General features: G+C 44.2%; 1 protein-coding gene and 2 long non-coding RNA genes across 6 annotated transcripts in view; 1 reads left to right on the forward strand and 2 right to left on the reverse strand.

The window, feature by feature from the left end:
- Nucleotides 1-25,822, reverse strand: part of usp6nl (USP6 N-terminal like) — a 955,431-nt gene that overhangs the window by 697,069 nt on the left and 232,540 nt on the right. The gene's annotated exons all lie outside the window — the stretch shown is intronic.
- LOC138748778 (uncharacterized) overlaps nt 1-25,822 on the forward strand; it is a 404,609-nt gene that overhangs the window by 354,307 nt on the left and 24,480 nt on the right. The gene's annotated exons all lie outside the window — the stretch shown is intronic.
- LOC138748139 (uncharacterized) overlaps nt 9,468-25,822 on the reverse strand; it is a 30,259-nt gene continuing 13,904 nt past the window's right edge. Inside the window, exon 3 of the long non-coding RNA XR_011347821.1 lies at nt 9,468-10,815. This is a non-coding gene — a long non-coding RNA (uncharacterized lncRNA). The remainder of the gene's footprint in view (nt 10,816-25,822) is intronic.

The following is a 25,822-nucleotide window of genomic DNA, read 5'->3' on the forward strand; positions in this document are numbered from 1 at the left end:
TAAAGGCATTCAAGATGATGCAATTTCATACACTGAAGCAGTACCAATGGAGTAAATGCAGCTTAATGTTGAGCGCAACAGGAGGGAGGTCACACAAAGGTAACTCATATAAAAGGGAACAGTAGTCAAAGTGCAGAACAAGGTTCCAACGGTGGTCACTACTGGTCACAGTCAAGAGCAGCATGGACGATGCCAAAATTAGTCTTGGTGCTCATGAATTGAGCCTAATCTTTCAAAGAGCTGCACTCCAAGAAGAGAAATTTTATCACATGGCGCAATGTCTTTTTGTGTGTGCTACGCAACATAAAAATAAATCATTAAAAGTGATTGACACTGCCTGTGGTAAATCCCACTCTCTGTGCCTGGAGCTCACCAGTGAAGGTCAATTAGCAAGGTCCCTGCTCCAATATTGCAATGCAAGTTGAGAGAGTTGTGTAATCCAGCTATTCTCAATAGGGATCCTAGAGCCCCCTGGGGACCACAGCACATTTAAGTTAAAAAAAGCCTTTCTTTCTTTTCACCTCACGTAACATAAATACAGTAAAATTCCCATTATCCGGAATTCCAAGTAGCTGGCAGCCTCAAGCAACTGCAAAAAAAAAATTGCAGAAAATAAATCCGCCAAAAAATTCAACCCTTTAAAATTGGTGCCCTCTAGCAGTTCATTCACCAATCCATACAACACACAATCTCAAGCAACCAGAAAATTCACTTATCTGGCATCTCTAATCCCAGATACCAGGGGCTTTGTTGTACAGTTAATGCTTTTTTTTTAATGCAGTCGGTTCCTTTGGTCGTTCACCATTCTCACTGTCCATGGGAAGAACCTGTTCCTCAGCCTGGTTGCATTGGCTCCGATCCTCTTGAATCTCCTTCCCGACAGGAGCAGCTGAAAGATGAGTGCAGGGTGGAAGGGGTCATTGATGATCCAAGTAGATCACATTGATGTGGGGGTGGGGGTGAGGGGGGGTGGGAGCCTCTAATGATCTTCTCTGTTGCTCTTGTGGTCCTGGGGATTGGACCTCGCATCCATTTCTCTGTACCAGACTGTGATGCAGCTGGGTCAGGCCCTCTCGATAGAGCCTCTGAAAAAGGTTGGACAAAACCTCATTTTAACATTGCTTTGGAAACTCGGACACCTCACTGGTTCCTCAGCATGGACCACGTGCTTAAGGGTCTGACCCAGAAACAAGAGGGCATGCAACTTAAGTCAAAACTGAGTCACACTCTTGGTTAACTATTAAATTCCAGAATCTAAAACCTGAAGTCCCTTGTCTGAGGGTTCAACTTGGAAGAACCGGGTTCAAAAAGGCGTTTTCTTTAAACAATTGTTCACTGAATAATTCTTTAATGAAGTATTGTGGTGACCCACTTACCAGTAAGTTACAGATACATAAAAGAAAGCCTCTTTCTGACTGAGGTCAGTTTTAAATTGATTTTCACTTGCAAGATTGAAGATGAAATGTTTAATTCATTCTATGTATTCTGGAGAATTGCATTATAGAAAAATTGAGTTTGAGTAGCAAAGTTATTTGTTGTCAATATAATTGCTGGATCTGAATGCAACTCTTGGTTTGGTGTTTACATGTCACACTGGAACAGTAACCTTATGAGGAGAGAGATTTTTACCTGTCACCCAGTAATGCTTTATAATTAACAGAAACCCTCCCAGTAGCTGAACGCAAACAAGGTCCCTGGGGGCTGTGTTGCTGCATTAATGTTAGATATGTTCAAACAACATAACTTGTCAGTGAGGATTATTTCTGCTCAGTGATTCTGCGAGGGCCTCGTTTTCTCTGCAGCGTTGATACGAGAGTGGCCATTGAGAGTGGAGTTACGGTGCCATTGATGTTTCATGGGCTTGTGGGCTGCCTTTTGCCGAGAATATCCATGCACAAAGCATGCGCTGTCCCGTATCTGCTGCTATTCTGAAAAATGATGAGCTGCTTTTGAGGTACTGTACCGTGTGTCTGCCTGTGTGCACAATACTTAAGTTTGATCCGGTGCTCCGATGATGAGTAGTGGTGTTTGTTGTCATTTTTGTTTTGTTCTGGTTTGTACCTGGGGATGGAATTATTGTGCATTTTGTGAATCTTTTGTTTTCAGAGTGGTGTGGAGCGGGCAAGAGGGTGCATGGAGCTGGGATGTTGAGTTTCCTTTCTCCACCCCCCCCCCCCCCCACCCCGAACTGTCTCACACAGTCTGGATGCGCAGGAACCTGGCAATCTCTACTGCTTGCTCCGGGTTCTGAGGTCAGGGAGCGACGATCAGGCACAAAGTAGCGGTAATTGTGGTGGAGATTGGTGGAAAGGAGGGGTGGTTTTGGCTGAGCTGGCTTTGAAAATGCGGCCCTTTTGTTGAATGCATCAGCTGACAGTGTAAAGTCCAAATGCACATCTCTCTCTCTCTCTCTCTCTCTCTCTCTCTCTCTCTCTCTCTCTCTCTCCCCTCCTCTCTGGGACAGTGAGAACAAAAGAACTGTCAGAATACTTCGAATGCTCCGCATTCTCTCTCTTGCTTTCTCATGAATTTCAAAGCACATTTGCAGAAGAAACTTGCTTAACGTTGTATTAACAAGATTCCCCATTATGCTGGCGAGCAAACCTACATTACAGGGTTTTTTGTTTGACATCCTATTAATATCGCTGAAGTGATCTAGAGAGCAGAGCGTGCTTGGTAGCATTGGTTTGGAGATTTATTTCTGATTTTCCCCATTCAGCACAGGATGTCAGATTAAGGAATCGTTTTAGTGCGACAATTATTCTCCCATCAATCTGCGTAGTTGCTTGTTACCAGATCGTTACTGTCATTTATTTATCTAATATTGTGGTGTCAAGTTTGGCCACTATTCAGTTTTCTTTCTTCCTATTATTCTCTCACTCTCTCTCTCTCTCTCTCTCTCCTTCCCCTTCCCCCTCTCCCTCTTTCTCTTATGACCTCTTAGCCTCACTCACTCCCTCTCTTTCTATCTCTCTTCCCATTCTCTCTCTCCCCCAGTCTGTGTGTCTGTCTCTCCCTCTCTTTCTTTCTTTCTAGCTATTTATCTGTCTATTTTGGCTTGATCTAATCAAGAACAGTGATAAGTCTAATAGCTTGTTTATTTGTTATTGCGATGCCTTTCCATGACTTTCAATAGATAGTGTCCCATGTTTCGACCTCTCTTGTTTTCCGTTTGCTGGTGAGTTAAGTATAATCCCTTATTTCCCCAGACTTTCTTCCAACCCCTCCCTCCCCCCCCCCCCCCCCACCCCCCATCATCCCTGCACTTCCTCCGAACCATTTTTGTCATGGTGCTCCCCAGACCTTTCTCCCACCTCCAAGGGTTCCTTCCTCCAGCAGCAGGCGATGTTGTTTTGGGGAGAGGTGAGGTGAGGTGTTGAGGAAGGACAGTGCTAATGCCTCTGACAAGAGCCAGTCCTCTTGTCTGTCTCTCTGCCAAGATGAGCTGCACATCTAGCTCCCATCCAGTGTTCCATCTGTCAACCTGTGTGATCTTCCCTGCGTGCTGACCGGCTGCATCACAGTCTGGTAGGGGGCGCCAATACCCCTGAGCGTAAAGCCCTGCAAAAGGTAGTGGACTCAAACCAGGACATCACAGGCAAAACCCTCCCCACCATCAAGAACATCTACAGGGAACGCTTCCGTCAGAGAGCAGCTGCAAACATCAAGGCTTCACACCATCCAGCACCCGCTCTCTTCTCCCTATGACCATCTGGAAAGAGGTTGGATGCCTCAAGACCCAAGCCACCAGGTCCAGCAGCAGCTGCTACCCTTCCACCATCGGACTCCTCAACGACAAACGCAATCAGGGACTCATTTAAGGACTCTCACTTTTGCACTTTATTGATTTTTTTTTCCCTGTCAGTTTGTTTACATTTCTTTATTTGTTTGCAGGTTTATGCGGTGTTCAATGTTTTTTTGCACTATCAATAAGGAGCAATGCTGCCTTTCCCGCCGAATTAAGAATCTCAGGGTTGTATGTGATGTCATGTATGTACTCTGGCAATAAATCTGTAATCTGAATAAAAGACAGCCCTTAACCTAGGCTCCCAGTCCATGTATCTTGCACTCTCTGAGATTGCCCCATAAAACATTCAATGCTAAACATATTTTGTATATTCAATTAAATTTTAGCATACGGCAAAATAGCAGGCCATTTCAGCCCAGGAGCCCGTGACACCTAATTTACACCCAATTATCTACACGCTTGGAACATTTCGAATGGTGGGAGGAAACCGGAGCTCCCGGAGAAAACCCACACAGACATGGGGAAAACATTCAAACTCCTTACAGCAGCGCGGGATTCGATCCCCGGTCCCGATCATTGGTGCTGTAAAGGCGTTGTGCCAACCGTGCCCCCCACTAAGCTTTCCCAGAGAGGAGGATTGAATTAATCAGATCAGTTGTGAATTTCATCCTGCACAAGTTAAATCCTTTGATCTATTTAACGTCACAAACATTGCCTTAGCAAATTTGCCTTGTATTTTTAATTTTGGTAAACCAGTGCCTTGAGGCTCTGAAACAAGAAAACTGGTTGAAGAATTCAGATTCAGATTTCAGATTTACTGTCAGAGAACATACACGACATCACATACAACCCTGAGATTCATTTTCCTGTGGGGCAGGCAGAATTACCACTTATTGGCAGTGTAATGGGTGGCACAGTTGATGTAGAGGTTAGCACAATCCCTTTGGATTGGGGTTCGAATCCTGCGCTGTCGGTAAAGAGTTTGTACGTTCTCCCTGGAGGCTCCGGTTTTCTCCCACCATCAAAACGTACCAGGGGGTTGTAGGTCAATTGAGTGTAATTAGATGGGATCGTGGGTGAAAATACCATGCTGTATGTATAAATTTTGGAAAAATAATGTTAAAACAGTACACTACTTGCATATAAACCAATAAAGGAATGTAAACAAACTGTGCAATGCATGGAGAGGGCGGAAAAAATCATTAAAATGCAAAAGTTAGAGTCCTTAAGTGAGTCCCTGGATGAGTTTGTCATTGAGGAGCCTGATGGTGGAGGGGTAGCAACTGTTCCTGAACATGGTGGTGTGAGTCTTGTGGCACTGAGACCTCTTTCCTGATGGCAACAGCGAGAACAGAGCATATGCTGGGTGATGTGGATCCTTGACGATTGATGCTGCACTCCAACAAAGCAGATTTTCTCGTTGGTGGGGAGGAATTCCTCCTTCCGACATTTTATCATCACTTTTGGGAATGGCTTCAATGCCCCTCAGTATAAACTATATCTCGGTATAAGCTATAACCATAATAATAGCTATCTGTCATTGAATTTCTTCCCATGGAGCTGCGTTTGTTTTGAATGTACACTCCTTATGTGGTCATCACCAGCTAACAGATCTAAGGGGGAAGCATTTATACATTTACCATCAAGATGGACTGAAATACCCAATGCTAAGCCTAAGCTGTGGTAATACTTCCTCATTAGAAGGAGACCATTCAGCCTATCAAATCCATAACTGCTCCCAGAGAAGCAATCCCACTAATCCTATTCTTTTATTTCCCTGCTGCCCTACAATTTATTCTCTCTGAAACATACCCATCAATTCCCCTTGATTTTTATTTTGCCATAACTTACATTCAGGGATAATTTGCAGTCACCATCAAGACAGCTTGAGGCTGTGTTCTTTGGCATTCAGAAGGGGCAAGCTTATTCAAACATATAAGATCTTAAGGTGGATTGACCAGGTAGAGGCTGAGATGCTTCCACAATTTGAAGAGTCAAGGTCAAGGGACAGAGCTACAAAATAGCGGGCTGGACATTTTAAAACAGTGGTGCGTAGGCAGTAGTAAAAACACATTGCTGGAGAAACTCAGCAGGTCAAACAGTGGACTTCATGCATCAAAGATGAAGATACATAACCAATATTTTGGGCTTCAGCCCTTCATCAAGATTTGACTAAAATGTAGGCAGTTGCACAAACAAAATGGGGGGGGGGCGAATGGGGGAGGAGTGCAGTCCAAAAGGCAGGAGATACTGGTCATTGTTGGATAAAGGAGGGAGGGCAAACTAGCAAACAGTGGATGAAGGAATGGCATTGTGATTAGAGAGGGAAGGGGGTGGAGTGCTAGAGGAAAGAAGACAGAAATATGGGGAAGAGAGGGAGAACAGGGAGTGGGTCAGCAGAAACTGGAGAAGCTGACGTTAATGCTATTCGGTTGGAAAATTAGGTGTGGCTCCTCCAATTTTTGTGTGGTCTTGTTTAGCAGTGCATGAGGCCATGGTGGTTTGGCAGTGCGTGAGGCCATGGACACTAGTGAATCTACTTATTTCTCAGTAAAAGCACAACGCTGGAGAAACTCAGCAGGTCAAACAGTTTACTTTGTATAGCAAAGATAAAGATGCAGAACCAATGTTGCAGGCTTGAGCCCTGCATCAAGGTTTGAGCAAAAGGGAGCCAATCAGCTGAACAAAATAGCTTGACCCTGACATGTTGTTTATATATAAAGGACACTGACCTGTTGATTTTCTCCAGCATTGGGTTTTTAACTTCAACCTTGGTGTCTGCAGACTGTCAACTTTTACTTCTCTATTTCTCCGCCCCTATAGAGCGTGGAGGCCAGACCACTGGATATATTTAAGGTGGAGAAGGATAAATATTCAAAGGATTGATGAAATGAGGGAAATGGGGAACTGGCACAGAAAAGAATTTGAGGCCTGTATAGATAGGCCCTGTTCATATTGCATGTTGGGGCAGACTGGAGGATGCCTGTGGTTTTTTTCCTGTTCCAACTTTTTTGGGTTCCTGTATTCTCGAATCCCAGTTCCGATACCCAGTTCTTCTGGGGAAGAAAAGTGGATCGAGGAAATAAAAATAGAAAAAGCGGCACATCAGTAGAAAGAGAGATAGAGTAATGTCTCAGGTCAGAGATCCTTCTGCACCTCAGAGGGTATTTAAGGTGGTGTTGGTCTGCTGTTACAAGCTAGACAAGATTGTCAAGTTTCCTTTCGGTGTGACAGGGGTTTTGACTTCAGTACTCTCCAAATTGAACTCTTCCAAAACAGAACTCAAAATGTCTGAATTTAGTAATATCTTTCTCCAAATCGTGTGACAATTACATCATCACCACATTGAGTCCCAATTCTTGGAAACCACATGACCATCAGTTTTATTTCTACCAAAATTCTGTCCCTTTTTCAAAACCATTCCATATCCATAACAACCTCTGATTTCATTTCTGTTCAAGAGGCGTAAGTGGCTTTGATTAAAAACATATGGCTTCCTTCAGCAGTTCTCGAATAATTAAGACCCACTTCAAATCCATTAGCTCTGTTCTTCCCAGATAGTCAACTCCAAGAATGAACACTCTTCTCAGAAAACAATGGTTTTCTATAAATGTGCTGTGACCTCTGTGACCCAATACCAGCCCACGACTAAGAATATAGATACAGTATTTTAACTCTATAATTTACTTTACTAAGACATTTTTATATGAGAAATATAATTTAACATTAAATTAAAGGTTAACACAAATCCGTTACACAAGGCACTGTAACAGGAACATAAGGATGTGAAAGTCGGGGTGCGAACAGATTCTGTATGGTTTACCTTTTGTAAATAAATTATTGTGAATATATGGTTTTAAATAAAGGTGAATATTGTCCAGAGAACTCTGTCCTCGGCTTGAGGCACGTGCAAGCCTGTCCCCCGGCATTGTAGACATGGAAAACTGTGGCACATTGAAGGAATGAATGGCATTCCAACGTGATGGCGACACATGGAGTGGAATCCCATTAGGTAGCCAAGCTCTAATAGCAAGAGAGACAGGGTTTGGATGGGACTGTGTTATTGAAAGAAGATAAGAAACAGGAGCAGGAGTAGGCCATCTGGCCTACCATCTCTCCATTCAATTAGATTATTGCTGATTTGACGATAAGCTCATCTCCACCTATAAGCCTTTTCCCCATATCCTTTAATTCCCCAACTCTGTAAAAAATATCTATCCAACCTTGTCATAAATATCACCTCCAATACTTCAAAGGGCAGCGAATTCCCTAGATTCATCACTCTCTGGGACAAGCAGTACTTGGAGGGGAGACCACGTGGGAACCCCAGGTGCTGGAGGTTTCTGTGAGGGGTGCTGGACAAAGTGGCAACTCTCTGTCTGCCTTACGGTAAACACAAGTTGAATTTCATGCAGGTTACATTCTAAATGTAGTATCACGCAATATTAATGTAACCTTGACCTTTGCCTCCACCTCATCTCATCTCCATCTTAAATCTACCTCTCTGAATCTTGATGTTATGCCCCCTAGTTTTAGTCTCTCCCACCAATTGGGAACAACTTACTTACCTCTGGAGCAACTCAACTGGTTTATTCAGCATCTAGGATCCTTTTTGACAAACATATTGCTCGTGAAAATCAGGAAAGGCAGAAGCAGGATATATCAGAAAGTCTCAGAATTCAAACAATGGGGGAGACCACAGGGGAAACGGGGTGGTGGGGGAAGGGGGTGGAATTTTAACGAAAGCCAGAGGTTGATATTAATGCCATTTGGTTGGAGGTGCCCAGTCGGAAGATTCAACCAGGCGGAATCAATATCGACATTTCTAATTTCCATCAACCACCCCTCTCCTGGTCTCTCTCTCTCTCTCTCTCTCTCTCTCTCTCTCTCTCTCTCTCTCTCTCTCTCTCTCTCTCTCTCTCTCTCTCTCTCTCTCTCTCTCTCTATATCCCATTTTCTCCTTCCTTGGCCCTCTGCTCTCTCCCCCATCAGTTCTCCGCATCTACCCTCCCACCTGTATTCAGCTGTCATCTCAGCCTGTGCTCCTCTTCCTTCTCCTACCTCCTTCCTCTCCTCTCCTTCCCCCCCCCCACCTTTTCATTCAGGTGCCTACCTGTTGTTCCAGATTCCTGACGAAGGGCTCAGGCTCTAAACGTTGATGGCCTGTTCCTTCCTATGGATGCCAAGTTTCTCCAGCATGTGTTTGATTTGCACTCGACCCCAGCATCTCCTGATTTTCTTGTTTGTATTTCTAGTTCCTCTTCCTTCTGCTACCCAGCCCCCCCACCCAGCCACCTGAGATAAGTCAACTCAGAATAAATCCAGAACTAATTGATATTAACGTCTGAAAAAAAACTGCAGAGACCTCCCTGTTCTGCCAGGTTCACTGGTGATAACGTAGATTTGTGTAACTGTTTTCCATTATCACAAGAGGTCTCAGTTGTAAGATATTAAAGATTCCAACTTCTCTTCATAATGACTGTTTTCCAAAAACATTCTAATTTGGAAAGTACAGTAAAATCCCCCATTATCCACACCTACGGGGTTGTCAATGCTGGAAATGTGAACTTTCTAGTTAACTGAGACTCACTTTTAAAATGCCAAACTAATACATCTGCATAAAGACAAAAGATAGTGCAAAATGTAAAGTCATTTGAAAAATAAATCCGTATTGCAGTCTTTAATTATGTAAAGTTCACTTTAATCAATTAATTCCCATAACTTACAAAATTTTAATTTGAACCAGGTCACTGGTGCTGTAACAGCACTCGCCACTATACTACCAATGCTGCCATTATAATTAATGCCCTCCCCCAAGTTTACAGATAAATCCTTACAGGCAGGGATAGGGAGACACTTTGGGAGAATTGCCCCGGCGGCGACTGGCATCGGCTGGCTCTTCACCCTGGCCTCCGCCATTTTATTCAAACACAGCTTTATTGAAACAGCTGTTGCGGGCGGGGCACGGCCGGGGCTCTCCGCTGGCTGAATGTTCGCTCCCATCTTCACCAAGGGTCGTGTGTTGCTTCGGAGAACATTTACAATTTTAAGATTTTATTTAAAATTTTCTTTAAAACTTTTAAAAAATTTTTTATAATATTTCCTCAATTAGTTTTTACATTTCCGGTTAATTGAATGCTGGATCATGGGGATTTTGCCAGATTGGTGGTGTCATATGCTGTCCCTTTCCAAGAGAGTTGGCTGGGTGAAAAGTACAGTTTCATGTTTTTTATATATATTTTTAAAAGATCTGTAACTTGGTCACAAGACATAACTGGATGGAGAAGGCGAGTATTGTTAACAGACATGAAGGAGTCTCTCGGTTTTCAGACACATGATGTTTTTTAGACTGCTACCCCATTAAGAGTTTGTGCGGGGAATATTTATCGGCAGTTTGGTCACGGTGTCTGAGTTATGTTAAGCTATAGCCTCATGTTTCCATGTGACCGTGATGCCTTGGTCCATGATATAATTAAGAAAAACTACATTGTGGTGCCTTTTATACTCAACAAGATAGCGAGCTGTGAGCAAGATATGGAATGCCAAGATGGAAAGATGGCAAGCTAACCATTTTTGACATCTTATGAGCTCAAAATAGAGTAGAATATGCAATTATTGCCAGATTGGTGAAGCTGGTGAGATACAACAGTTGTATAGAGGATAAATTTTAGGGATTAATTTTTTACATTTACAGCACAGTAGAAGCTGATGTGCCCATTTAAATCCATGCTGCCCAATTACACCCAAATTACCCCTAAATTACCAAATTAATCTACAACCCATACATTTTGGAGGGTGCGAGGAAATTGGAGCCCCTGGGGAAAACCCACACAGACACAGGAAGAACGTACAAACTCCTTACAGATGGCACTGCATTCAAACCCGGGTTCACTGCCCGTGAGAAGAAGCTGTTCCTCAGCCTGGGGGTGCTGTCTCTGATCCTCCTGTATCTCTTCCCCAACTGAAGCAGCTGAGAGGTGCTGTGTGCGGGGTGGAAGGGGTCCTCTTCAGACAACGATCCCAGTAGATCACACCGATAGTGGGGAGGAGAGTCCAGTGATAATCTGCTGCAATTTAATACAATAGAAAAGACATTGTATTCTTAAACATTCTTAATGATATACCAATTACTAAGGATGTATGCAAACATCCCACACTTGCCATCCTTGCTCAGATAGTCTTTGCTTGTTCAGAGTGACTGAAGGCAATCCGCAATATTCAGGTGGCTGGAATGAATCTTAGAGCTGATCCTGCACTCTTTCCCCAAAGACCTATGTATTTTACAGCAGAAAATGTTATGCAAGGGCATATATTGTTCCTTGACACTTTGTGCTTTGGGAGTCCACCGGCTGACATTGCTCTCTGAGTTCAGGCAGTTGCAATAAAAATGTGTAACAAGAGGTGCAGGAAGGAAGCTGAAGGTACAGAACGCGCTGCTGGAGGAGCCCTATGGATCAGGCAGCACCTATGGAGGGAATTGAACAGTCGACGTTTCGTGTCAGGACCCTGTCTCAGCACTGAGAATTTAAGAGGGAAGTCGAGGAGTATTAAAGCAAAGGGGATGTGCACACGAAAGCCTGCATACACTGTAACCTAGAGCAAAAATCCATCCGCTGGAGGAACGTCGGATCGAGCAGCATTCGTGGGAGCAAAAGAACAGCCGACGTCTCAACTCATTCTTGGTGAAGGGGTGTGACCCGAAACGTGGGCTATTCTTCTCCCATTGGTGCTGCTTGACCTGCTGAACTTTTCTAGCAGATTGTTTGGTGCTAAGGAGTGCTGGACTGTAGATAGATGGGGCAGAAGGGGAGGAGTTGGAAGACGGAGACCGGAGAGTGATGGGAAGAAACTGACCAAGGTGGAAGGGAAGAATCTGAATCTTAACAGAAACCATTTGCTATCTGTCTGTCTATCTATATATTCATCCATCCATTCATTCATCCACCTACAAATCTATCTATCCATTCATCCACCCACTGACCTAGTATCTATCTATCCATCCATCCATTCATTCATCCACCCATCGACAGTATCTCCATCCATCCATCTACCCACCCACCATATCTATCTCTCTATTTATTTGTAGAAATAAATCAAGCTATAGGTACCCATGTCACACAATTAACCTACAACCCTGTACAAATTTGGAGGGTGGGAGGAAACTGGAGTGCCCGGAGGAAACCACGTAGACATGGGTAGAACGTAGAAACTCCTTGCAGCCAGTGCTGGATATAAACCCAAGTCAGGAATAAAATACAAACACTTTTTTTTGAAGTTCAAGATTTTTGCCATTCCAAATTGAGCAAGAACTGATTTTTAATCTATTCTCTTAATCCACATATTAAACTGGCCACTGATTTGAGGTGATATGGTTGATACACACCCGGCTTGGAAATTGCAACAATTGAGCATATTATCCACATTAAAGTAAGGAATACAATTGAAGTATTTTTTAGGCTAATCTTATTTTAGTGAGTAAGATGAACATTAATTCTCAAGTTATTTTAGCAGGCTTTTGAATGAATATGTTATGAAAGACTTGTGGGCGCTACAAACATAACACATTATTTTATCCCCTAGTCTTTTAGGTTGTTAACTGGTTGTTAATGGAAAGAGAAAGCTTGGTTTAATAGAGGGCGCAAGCTGAATAAACGTGTGATTTCCCTGTGACGTGCAGCACAAGATGTGACCCTGTGCCTTTGAGGTGAAGCAAAATAAAATTGATACTGTCAAGCCATGAGAAATCAGCAGGGATTAAGAGGCTTGGAATTATGTTTGGTCACATTGGAAACTGAATGTGCATTTGAATGATGTTCCCTTCTCTCCTGCTGCAGTAGTGACATTAACACATTTAAACTGAAGAGGTTATAAGCCTGTGTTAGAAAATTGACAGGGGACCATCACATAGCAGATGTTAAACTAATATCATCTCAGGGCTTATGTTATCGGACTGCTGTATTCATAGATAGCTGCACGTTCGTTGCTTGAGTTTCTATCTCTAACAATGAGGAATAGATCTCCCCAGTGGCCCATTAAGTAACTTGAACACAGGGCTCTGGTTTGATCCTGTAGTCTGTGCAGTTTTACTCGGCCAGGGTATTGTACAACTTGGTTCCATGTTACAAGGCAGCAGTAGAAAGTCTAGATAGTGACCCTACTCCTGGTCACTGTCCTTGGTCCTCTTTAGCACCTGGTTTTGGGGTGGGGGGGAGAGGGAACTGAGGGTGGGTTAATTTGAATTGTGAGCAATTCTGGTCTCTTTATTGGAGAAAAGATATACTGGCTGTGGAGGCGATGCAGAGGAAATACACCAGGTTGATTCCAGGGATGAAGAGCTTAGCCTATGAGGAGAGATTGAGTCATCTGGGACTGTACTTGCTGGAATTTAGAAGAATGAGAGGGAAGCTTATGGAAACGTATAAAATTTTGAAAGGCATTGATAAGTAAGTTGTTTACATTGGTTGAGGAGTTCAGAATTAGGAGACATAGCCTCAAGATTCAGGCCAGTAGATTTAGGACAGAGATGAAGAGGAACTGCTTTTCCCAGAGAGTGGAATTTGCTGCCCACTGAAGCAGAGGAGGCAATCTCAGTAATATATTTAAGGTTGGATAGATTTTTTACATCGTAGAAGAATTAAAGGCTATGAAGAAATGGTAGGGAGGTGGAAGTGAGCTGATGATCAGATCAGCCATGATCATCTGGATGCCTGACGCCTGCTCCTATTTCTTCTGTTCTCGTATGAAGAGTCCACATACCTTTGCTACCTGGGTTTACCCATTATATCAGAGGCTCTGAAGGGACTCGCTTGTTTCTGTTTCTCTTATGTGCCTTTTTTCTACTGGCATCCCAGTTAATTGGCCGTGCAGGGTCCCACAATAGGAAGCCGTTTGTGCCGTTTCCACTTGAATCAGGGCACTGACTGCTTTTCAACTGAATGCAACTCATCCCTGGGGATCAGAGTCTACCTTCAACTGGAAACAGGTGACTTTCTGCTGTCCAAAAGATTTAATCAGTCTGCCAGCATCAGCTGACAGTGGGGACATGAGTAGGGAGAGAGGCCGTTATTCCCTGGCATGAAATAACATCATTTGACGCCGGTGTGCTGATTGTTTTCCTTTTCCACTCGATCCTTAACTGGTTAATTCCTGAGACAAGGTAAGAGTGGAAAAGGGGCTATTTTGGGAGGCACCGACCGGATCCTCTTTAAGGCAGGCCAATGTTGACGAATTTGTGTATTATTACATCCCGTGTACCAGTACATGACAATAATCTAATCAAATCAATTGTGGGAGGCACAGTGAGAACAGTAACTGTTAGACAAGGAATGCACTGAAAATCCAGGGCCATAAGTTCAAATCTCACCACAGCAGCTGGAGGAAGGACATTAATTTAGGCACAAAACTCCAAATTTACTTACAGAGAATAATATAATCTGCACTCAAAGATCAGCACTGCATTGGGGGAAGAGAATTAGTTGGGGGTGGAGCTGAGGGCAGATCTATCACGAAGAGAAGCAATCGCACAACTTGCGATCCGGAGGACTGTCCCCCCCATACCACGAACTCCTAGTAGTCTTTCAACGACTACAGCAGGGAGAGACGAAGGAGCACCCCAAGCTACCTGGTCCATACATCCAGTTTGCTGCTGGCACAGGCTCGTGGACTGAAAGAGCCTGTTACTGTGGTGAATGTCAAAAAATCTTATCTCCCTAACTAAAGTCAGTTTTGGGTTGAGTACAAACGCCCCCTTCCACCCCATCAATCCCAAGTATTGCCAGACCAAACTATTTGATGAAAATTGTTGCCAGCGTGTGAGGGCTCTTGAGTTTACTTTCACGCCTGCAGCTTGTCAGATGTCATTAGTCTGAACATTAGTTGTACGAGGAATGATGTACGAGGAAAGAATTTGCATTGACATTACAAGTTATTGATCCACCCTCACATCAGGGTAATGTTCCAAGCGCACCAGCACCAGAGACCTAGGTTTGAATCCAGGGCGCTCTCGGTAAGGAGTTTGTCCGTTCTCCCCATGTCCATGTGTGTTTTTCGTGGGTGCTCTGGTTTCCTCCCAATATCCCAGTCCACACAGAGTAGGCAGGTTGAGTGGTCACATGGGTGCAAATGGGCAGCACAGAGTCAAGTTTATTGTCACCTGATTCCACAAGTACAACCTGACAAAACAGCATTCTCCAGTCCTCAGGATAAAACACGCAGACATACAACCGGACATGACACACATGCAGATAAACAATATGAAGGACAGGTATTCATCGATACAAATAAATAAATAGTTCTGAAAAAGAGTCTCTGAGGGTCAGTGTGAGCTGTTCCTTTGATCGTTCAGCGTTCTCACTGCCGGTGGGAAGAAGCTGCTCCTCAGCCTGGTGGTGCTGGCTCTGATCCTCCCGTATCTCATTCCCATTGGGAGCAGTCTAAAGATGGTGTGTGCAGGGTGGAAGGGGTCCTCAATGATTTTGTGCACCCTCTTCAAACAACAATCCCGGTAGATCATGTTGATGGGGCAGAGGGAGACTCCAGTGATCCTCCGTGCTGTATTTCCAAATTAAAAATACATGAAGTTCCACGGAAAGCTCTTGAATTTCTATCTTTGTATTGGTTTTTTTTTCAAAAATCCTCGGACTTGTGGTTCACTAGTCCTCCTGTTTTATTCACTTTCTATTGGTTTGACTATAAGCATTCTTCACCATTCCCTTAATTTCATTGGACGTGCAGTTGCTCATGCAGATCCACAATTGAAAGTGGACTGAAGAAATCCAGCACTTTATTTTACAAAGTGGCGTTCGAAAACTAAATTAGTTCAGATTCCTCATTCAGGTGCCCTGTACATTCTCCCAAGTTTTTAATTCACCATTTGAACTGAATGTCCTTAATTGTGCTCACAGTTCCCTGCTCCAAGTACATAAATATAAAGGTTGTAACGCCGGGAGCAAAGAAAAAACTTCTAAAGTAATCCACTCTATAGATTAAAACATGAAATTCTGCAGACACTAAGATGGAAGTAAAAAGAGAAACTCAGCAGGCCAGACAGCTTACTTTAGATAGCAAAGATAGCCAACCTTTTGGGCTTGCGCCCTCATCAAGATATAAGCAAAATGTAGACAGACACCCCAACAAAATGGCGGGAGTAGGGCGGGGCAGAGGGAGGAGCCCAGTCCCATAATCGGAGGTAATAGATAAGCAAGGGACGTCACACCATCAAACAGGGGGAGCAGGGGATGACACTGTGAAGGGGGTGAAGAGGTGGAGGGAAGAAGACAGAGGGATGGGGAAGAGAGGGAAAACAGGGAGTGGTCCAGCAGAAACCAGAGAAGTCAATGTTGATGCCCTCCGTCCGGTTGGAAGGCGCCCAGGTGGAATGTTACACGTTGCTCCTCCAATTTGCAGGTGATCAGCTGCATACTCTAGCCTGGCTCTTGGTTTGACGTTATTTGTCGTCGGGACCACCGGTTGGCAGGTGGCCAGGTCCCAGGCCCGAGTTCACAGCTGACCACCCATCATTTCAAGGCCTTGTTAGTTCCTCGATCTTTTGCTGAATTCATTTAAAGTGAAGAGAGATTCTGACTCATGTTCTGTGTTTTTTACTGTGCTGGTGAATGAGCCTGTAATTATACTTTATTACCACGTAATTTTGACTTTAGTGCAGTGCTTTGGTTGATGTCAGAGAAGAATGAGTTTGTTAATTTCATCTTTAATTGTTATTTTGTGATGCTTTAATTTTCTTACACAACAGCTGTAACCATTATTTAAAAGTAGTGTAGTGTGTTTGCATACCCTCGAGGTGTGATGTTGTTGTGAGAAAGCTGAACTCTTCTTCACCAAAACTCTCTCAATTCAGAAGTTTATTTTTTTAATCATAATTATAAGGTGCTGAAACCCTCCAGCTGATTGACATCTGTCCTGATGGAAGATCCTTCTCTCTGCACACACACTGGGCACTTACAGCATTTTCTGGTTTTTATTTCAGATTTTTCTACATTTGCACCATGTTATCTCCTTTTGTTTATTTGCTTGACTGTGTCAGCTTTTAAAATCTGAAAAAGCTTATATGGTAAATTTGTTTCCGTTTCCCTGCTTCAGGAATAAATACCAAGCCCATCTACTTCAATGGGTGATTTATCTGGCTTTGGAATGGAAGCAGCTGGCTTTCAAATTGCTTATGGACACCAGAGACCGATGCCATTGGTCTGTAGAAAGTTATGCGAGTGTCGATGCAAAGAGGATTTTCCCTTTGTGCATCCAGCGCTTCCAGGTAGTTTCAGAACAAGGAGTCCCCATTAAAGAGGTCATCAACTGACAGAATGGTGCAACCCCCTTCAGGTTACATTGAACACATACTCATTTATAAGCAAGAATTTCAGTACATCGAAACTTTGTGCTGATGCAAATAACAATAAACTATTCATTCATTCGATAATCTTACTCTGGCAAAGTGTCCACCCCACCGTGTGGCAGAATATCCATTGTGTGCCAGAGTGCCCATTCACTGCCTGGCAAAGACTCCTGAATGTCTTGCAATTTAGGAGGGAGATGAGAAGACATTTCTTAGATCAGACTCTCTTTGGAATTTTCTTCTCAAAGTAGTGAATGCGAGCTCAATTTTATCATTTGAGAAAAATCTGGACAGGACAGGACAGGTACATGGATAGGAGGGATATGGAAGGCGGGCAGCTCAATGGGGCGAGATAGAATAATAGTTTGGCACAGACTAGAAGGGCCGAAGGGCCTGTTTTCTGTTCTGTAATGTTCTATGGTTCTAAGAGCAATGGAGTTTAAGTCATTAAATACAATTACAGTAAAACCCCTGATAACTGGCACCTTTAGGGATTGGTAGTTGCCAGATAAGTGAATTTTACAGTTGCTTGAGATTGTGTGTGATTGTTGAGCTAATGGCGAGGTGCACCAATTTAAAACTATTTTTTACCTATTTATTTTCCACATTATTTTTTCTGGCTGCTTGAATTCTGGATAACAAGGATTTGTCTGAATTCTGAAATTTCCTGCTTCTCACTTATTCTATTTAGTCCTTGAAGAAGGGCCCAGGCTTGAAACGTCAGTAATATATCTTTGCTTTTTATGGATGCTGAAAAGACCAGCTGAGTTCCTCCATGGTGTGCTTTTAGAGCAAATATTTTGGTGCTGCAATGAGCTGCCAGGAGTCGTAGTGGAAACAGATTTAACACAGTGGCATTTAAGAGACTTCTCAGTGGACACATGAGTACAAAGGGGATGGAGGGATAGGTACCAAGTACAAGCAGCAGAGTTTATTTGAATTGGACACCATATTCAGCACAGACACGTGGGACGAAGGTTCTGTTCCTGCACTACTGTTCTATGTCCTATAGCCTATTTCATATTTGTTGCCCTTTATTTAGACCAAACTGTGATATATCTTTCAACTAAATGCTTTTTCATCACTGAAAATGTTAGAAAAAGTTAGTAGTTCAAAAACTTCAAAACTGAATCCAAAATAATCTTTATTACTAAGCATGTGAGATTTGACACAATTCTTTAAATCTCCCTGCTTTCACAATGAAATGTTTCAGCTGCTGTCAGAGGAATCGTGAAACATAGGGTAAGAGCTGAGGGGAGGCTACAAGATGTGGGCTGGATTAGTGAAACCGGGGGGTGGGGGGAAGGAGGGGGAGAAAGGAGTGTGAGTGGTCGGAGAAGACGATACAAGCAGGCGGCTTCCAAATGGATGGAGGATTTAATTTTTAGCCAGCTGCAAGTTGTGGTTGTGGGCAGTCAGGAGCCTTCGCTTTTGAATGCCAAGGAGGCAGGCGGGATGGTGAATAATGAGTTCGCTCCTGGGATGATGGTTGTGTTTCCTGGTGATGGCATCTGCAGATTCCACCTGTCATGGGAAACCAATGACCTTGCAGATGACTGCTGATGGCCACAGCTTAGAATCCTTGAACCTGCCAGTAATACTCCGCGCTCTTCCAACTGCTGTTTCCACATTGCCGTCACTCAGCCCTGTAACTGGAGCACAGGCGAGCAAATGTTTGGACTGAAATGTGCTACCACACTATAACATACATTGGTCACATTATTTTCCATCAGCGCATATATTTTGAAGCCCTTGTTTGTGCGGTTCCTGGCAGCTTGATGCAATTTCTGCAGACCATGGATGTTCAGGTACGGTGACCTGGATGTTAATGCTTCGGGAAGATCATTCTAGAAACATGAGAAATCTTTGCATTTTAGAAAGAAAGAGAGGCAGTCATTTCTCCAGCATATCACAAAGTGCTTAACAGCCACTGAAATGCAATTGCTGTTGTCATGTAGGAAACACGCCGGCCAACAGCAAGACCTAGCAAAGAGGTGAAAGCCAATAATCTTGTGGGATTTTTTAAAAAGGGGTAAATGCTAACCAGCATTTTTTCTTGCAACTGAATTGTTTAGATCCACCCAATGTAACACCTGACTTAAATGATTCATCCAAAATGCAGCATCACAAATAATGCAGAACTCCGTTGAACCTACACGAAGGTTCCAGCCTGGAGTTCTGTGCCCCAGCCCCCAGATATCTTTGGTTACCCAGCTATGCCACTGTGCAACAATAATCACACACTGCAGGGTCAACCTTCTCGTCCCTGAATCAGAATCCGATTTTATTGTCACGAGCAAGCAACGAAATTCGTTGTTTTGTGGCAGAAAGATAGTGCAAAAGAAAAAGGATAAAATGCCTGTGGCTGATTGTCCGTTCAGAAATCTGATGGCAGAGGGTAAGAACCTGTCTTTGTGTCGCTGAGAGCTCATCTTCAGACTCTTGAACTTTTTTCCCCCGATGGTAGCAGTGTGAAGGTGGAATAGCTTGGGTGGTGCGGGTCATTGAGGATAGCGGCTGCTTTCTTAAGACACCACCCTTGTAGATGTCCTCGATGGAGTGAAGACTGAACGCCAGCTTCTAATTTTGTGACAGTGATGTCTGGTTCTAGACACCCCAGCCAGAGGAAAAAGAAACATTTCAAAAGGTTGTTATTGGAACTGGAGGGCACGAGTTGCAAAGAGACACCGGGTAAGTTTGATGATTAGCATTAAAATGGTGGAGGAACTCAGCAGGATCCATAGGCTTGGACTCTTTTCACTGCAGCGAAGCAGTCTCGGGAGACGGGGAGCGGGAACCTTACAGGGATTTATAAAATAATGAGGTGGACGGTTGCAGGGGTTGGGATCTAATGGTAAGAGATTTAAGGTGAGAGTGGGCAGATCTTAACAGGGGACCTGTGGCAGATTTGTCACACAGGGTGCCGTGGGTATTTGGAACACCCTTCCAGAGGAAGGAGCCCATTAAGGCAATATATAAACACAAGTGGTTGTTATTGATTCTGCTCTAAATCTATGTGAGCTCCCCTCTGCCTGTTGATAGCTTTGATGTATCATGGAATAAAAAACAATATTCCCGCACCATAGAAATGATTCTTCCCTCTCAACAATCTGCAGCATTCAAGGTAAAGGAAATCTTTACAAACAAAATTATTATTTGTTCTGCTATTGAAAGAAACCTTGAGAATATTTTTCTATATTTCCTTATTAAGCTTATATAAAAGTTCCTCTTTTTCATGAGAAATGGGAGCAGGAGTCAGCTATCTGGCCCGTCGAATCTGCCCTACCAATCAATAGGATCATGGCTGATGTGGCTGTGGACTCAGCTCCAATTACCCACCTGTTCCCCATAAATCTTGACTCCCCCTATTCTTCAAAAGTTTATCTATCTGTGTCTTAAATGCATTTGAATAGGGCAGGCTCTCCTGGATCATTTGTCAGAGAATTCCATTGATTCATCAGGTGAGGCAGTTCCTCCTCATCTCCATCTTAAATCTCCAATGCATATAATAGATGTGAAGTCACTAATGTTCAGATTGAAGATCCTTGCAAAGCCCAGCATTGTTTTTTTTTGTCAGAATACGATGCCTTATTCTCTGCCACACCTGTCAATCTCAGCCAACAGGCTGGAGAAAGCATTGAGAGCATGTTTTGGATGAGGTTGTAAAGGTGAGAAACCGTAACTGAGCATCTATGGGAGAGATGAGCTGGAAAATTCGGCGAGACTGCTTTGGGAAAGCCAAGGGGAGCATTGTGAATTGTTATCCAGCACAGCAACCCAACTGTCCCTCCGTCTACACCTCCCAGTGCCTATTTAAAATTCTGCTAAAATATTAAAGGATGCATCCCACCTCAGTCACACACTCTTCTCCACCCCCACCCCCCCACCCCCCCCCGTCCTCCATTGGGCGGAAGATGGGCCAGATTCAGGCATAGTTGCTCTGCAGTTATTGTGAGACACTTGAATGGATCTCAAAATGGCAAAAGCTGATGCTCTTGCATTGTTTTATATAACTGCACTTTCCTCTTTTCCTACCCTGATTTAACTACCATTACACCACTCTCTGCACTGTTGTTGTCTGATTTACATGTTATTATTTCACTACCTGCTGCAAAAGTTAGTGTCTGGATAAAGGTTTTCAGATCCGATTTATTGTCATGCAATAAGAGAAATGTAATATTACACAAAATTGCTTTCAGCCTGTCATAAGGCTGACAAAACTTCACCATTAGCATTGCCCGACACCCCTTACAGTCAGAGAAAGAGAAGCAAAAGAGAGTTTTTCTTCCCCCCCCCCCCCCCCCCCAACCCAGAGTACCAAGTGTCCATGGACTTGCATCCAGCACTCCTGCAACCACACGAAACCCCAGTTCAAACTATCGGCAACTGAGCCCACATACAAATCTCCAGAAAAATTAGGAAGCGTTCAGTGCCCAGGGACCTTCAAGAGCCCTTTCTGCCCTCAGCATTCCTCTTGAATCCTGGTTCCGATAGCTGGTTTTCATGAGCCAGCATCCAGCAACCTGCAGCCTGGTGTGGGTCTTTTGACCTCAAGGCTTTTAGCAGTCCACAGCCCGTGTGGGTTCCTTGCCTGCAAACTGCCAGCTGTTCGCCACCTGTGTGAGTCCTTCAGCCGCAGAGCCCTCGCTGGTCCACCACTGTGGACCGTCCTAATGGTCGTCTCCTCTACTTCTTATTAAAAAGGGGGTGTTCTCTCCTTTACTAGTGCCCTGCTCCAGTCCACTGCTCGCCTGGAGTCTTCAACCCCTCGAGGCCACTGCCAAACACAGGCACCACCATCTTTGACCCAGACCCCGTGGTCACAGGAGTTTAGATAAAACACCGTTGACTCCTTTTAAAGCCTGGCTAATGTCTGTAGGTAGTAGGACTGGGCAGTGGGGCCCCACAGGGAAGTGGTGTTTCTCCACTCCCCAGGTCCACACCAGTGGCAGTGCTGTCATTACAGCCAGCTCTATCAACACCGCCATTTTTTAACAGGATCTCAGTACAGATGACAATGAAACTATTTGTTTATTCTTTTATTCATTGCTACTGTCTCCCCATCTTTTCATCTGGGGTAATTACTGCTGAATCCTTTGGCAACTTAACTCACTGAGGTACAAAGCAGTATCATTAACTGCAATATATCTCTGACCAAGCTCAATGATTTATTTCTACGCTCTCTTCAAAAGGGAAAGTAAGGAAGAACCTTTGCAAGTCCCCACAGCCCCCAATGACTCTGTGCCCTCAGTTTGTGAGGCTGAGGTGAACCTCGCAAAGCGACCGGCCCAGTTTGTGTAATACACAAATGTGCTGGGAGGAACTCAGCAGGTCATGGGGAATCGACCCCAGCATCTGCAGATTATTTTTTTAATGGCCCAGATAGAGTACATGGCCGTGGTCTTAAAACCTGTGCAAACCAAATGGCTGGAGATCTTGAGGGCACTTCTGACCTCTTGCTGATGCGGTCAGAGGTCCCCACCTGCTGCAAAAGGACATTCAAGAAGGGCAAGGTGACGAGCCTCAATGACTCACAGCCAGTGGCACTAACATCTACTGTGATGAAATGCTTTTGAGATGTTGGTTATGGAGCAAATCAGCTCCTGTCCCAGGGAGGACCTGGATCCACTTCAATTTGCCCAACATCACTACAGATGCCATCTTGCTATCCCACCACACTGCATTGGATCACCTGGACCCAAGGAATATTGACTACAGCTCGGCGTTCAACACCACACCAGCAAAATCCATGACCAAACTGAAAGATCTGGGACTCTGCAACTGGATCCTCAAACTCATTGTCGGGAGACCCCAAACGGTGAGAATCGGCAACATCACCTCCTCTCTCTAGAGGAGCACAAATGTCTCAGACTAATACAATGCTGAATGAGATGTGAGTGATTGGGAGGGACAGGAACATAAAGAGAGCTGAGAGCAAGGCTGAGACTTTTGGATAGTAGCGGAGTTTTGATCCATTTGTTTACAGGGGCAGGATGTGGCTTTGCATTGGAATTGTCAGGCTGCATGTTTCTAAGCCTTCCTGCTTGGATGCACTTAGTAGTTCAAAGCTCCATAGTGCTGGTTTGTGGGCCTCGGTGGAATTTATGAGCTGTCAGATGTGGAATAAATCTTTTCTCCATTCAACCTTGTCCTGAAGCTTCGTGTACAGCCAGTTTACTTACGAAACAAGTAATGCAATGGCCTGGACTAGTGACCCAAATATATGGGTCCATGTTCCTCCCTGAGATAGGGAAATTTAAATTCAAGTGATTAAATAAACCTGGTATTTAAGCTACCAGCAGTTATAGGAGGTGTGAAGCTTCTGAAACATTATAGAAAAAAACATGTTCTTCGCTGAGTCAAACAGTATTGGTGGGAGAGAAAGAATGGTCGATGTTTTGGGTGACAACCCAAAGGGTTAATCGTTCTTTTCTCCCATGGATGCTGCTCGATTCCATGAGTTCTTCCAGCAGGTTGCTTTTTGCTCCAGATTCAAGCATCTATGGTCTATCCTGTGGTTCACTAATGGCCTTCAGTAGAGGAACCATCCTGACCTATATATGACTCAATACTCCCAATGGGCTTTGCTCTTACAACATCCTCAACTCATTGACATTTAGGGCCAGACGCTGCTGTTGACACTAATGCTCCTTGAATAAATACAGTTCAATGGGAAAGACATGGGGCGCCACGATTGGTGTAGCAGTTAGCGCAATGCTTTTACAGCACCAGTGATCAGGACCGGGGTTTGAATCTCACGCTGTCTGTAAGGAGTTTGTACGTTCTCCTTGCGTCTGTGTGAGTTTTCCCCGGGAGCTCCGGTTTCCTCCCACCATTCACAACATACTGGTGGTGTAGGTTAATGGGGTGTAAATTGGGTGGCACAAGCTTGAGGGTTCAAATGGCCTGTATGTCTAAATTTAAATTTAAATAATTGATTCAGGATTCCTTTATTGTAATGTAATATTACACTAAATTACCTTCTGCCTAGCCTTAAGCCAAAGAGCCGCCCTTACTGTCGCCCAGCACCCCTTACAGAGAGAAAGAAAAGCAAAAGAGAGTCCCTTCAGAGACACTGAGGGTCTGTGGATTTATCTCCAACGTTCCCGCAGACTCTGCAGCTGCACAGACCCCTGCTCAATCCGTTGGCCGCCCGAGCTCCAGATTGAAACCTCGACATGATGAAGAAGCCTTCAGCGCCCGAAGCCTTCGGGAGCCCTTCTTGCCCTCGGCGCCCTCTCAAAACTCAGCCCTGATACCTTGTATTGAATTGTTTACTGTCACGTGTACTGAAATACTGCAGGAAGCTTTGAGTTGTGCGCTATCCAGGCAATCCAACTCGTACAGCAGGGATTGCAATAATAAATAGACAAGACATCGTTGTAGGGGATCGTGTTCCAATAAGTTAAACAGTGTATGATAGAGAGAAAGAACAACAACATTGTGTAGGAAATAGATTTTATGTCAGTCTGAGATTTATTGGAGTCTGATAACAGTAAGAAAGATACTGTCCTTGAATGTGTTTTCAAGAACATGCAGTTTCTTTCTGATGGAAGGGAGAGAAGATATCTTGACCAGGCTAGAATTAATCCTTTGATATCTGCTCGGTTAGCGTGGCGGTTAGCACAGTGCTAGTACCGGGGTTTGTTTCTGGCGCTGTCTGTAAAGAGTTTGTATGTTCTCCCCATGTCTGCGTAGGTTTCCTCCGGGTGCTTCAGTTTCTTCACACTCTTCAAAAATGTACTGGAAATTTTAGGTCAATTGGGTGTAATTGGGCTAAAAGGGCCTGTTACCACACTGCATGTCTAAATTTAAAATTAAAATTAAATATGCTGGCAGATTTCCCAAAGCTGTAGATGGCGATGGAGGGAATCTTGGTTCTCTGCAGTCTTCCTTGTGTCGGCTCACACCCATGGCTTCACGCGAGACTGTTCACTTCCCATACGTCGTGCTTACCTTTGCAGAACTGCGGTTCCCAATTCCCTCGAGGCCAACGTTGAGGCCATACCATGATACTGTATGGCCCATGTGCAGTCATCAACCTAAGGTGAAGAAAGCTAAAGGTGCACTGTCCCAACCAACCTGACGCCTTGTGCTGTTGAGCATCCAGTTTGAATGCTATCAAAGGTGTTCTCCTAAATGCCTCCCACCCGCCAGACGTACAACCCACAGCCGTCAGTTCCCCCCCCATCGCTCCCCCCACCTCCAGCGAAGTGTCACTGCCGTGAGCGAAGGGGGTGGTAGTTTCTGTCATGAAATGCTACTCCGGTTTGCAGCGACAGCTCAATGCGGGAGGACAGGAGCAATGGCCATCTTCCTTACCCATAATCCCTCACACCGCTGGTACTGCTCTGCCAGCTCCCCTAAACATTCCTCCACTCACATGAAACAGATGTTCTCTGGTATTTTCTATCCCCACCCAGGGAACAAAGTGCTGGCCGTCTAGCCTAATTCTGCCTCACATGATCTTATACACCTCTATTAATCTTCCATCATTCTAAAGAGAAAAATCCTAAGTCAGTCAACCTTCGTTCACGAGATGTTCTCCAATCCAGGTAACACCCTGATAAATCTCCTCTGTCCTCTCTCTAAACCAAAACTAAGGAGCTGGTTGTTAACTTCAGGAAGGGAAAACCAGAGGGCTAAGGTCCAATAATCATTGGGTGATCAGAGCTGGAGAGGGTGAGCAAATATAAGTTCTCTATCTCAGAGAATCTTTCCTG

The sequence above is a fragment of the Narcine bancroftii genome, chromosome 13, assembly GCF_036971445.1.
Source record: "Narcine bancroftii isolate sNarBan1 chromosome 13, sNarBan1.hap1, whole genome shotgun sequence".
Taxonomy (NCBI): domain Eukaryota; kingdom Metazoa; phylum Chordata; class Chondrichthyes; order Torpediniformes; family Narcinidae; genus Narcine; species Narcine bancroftii.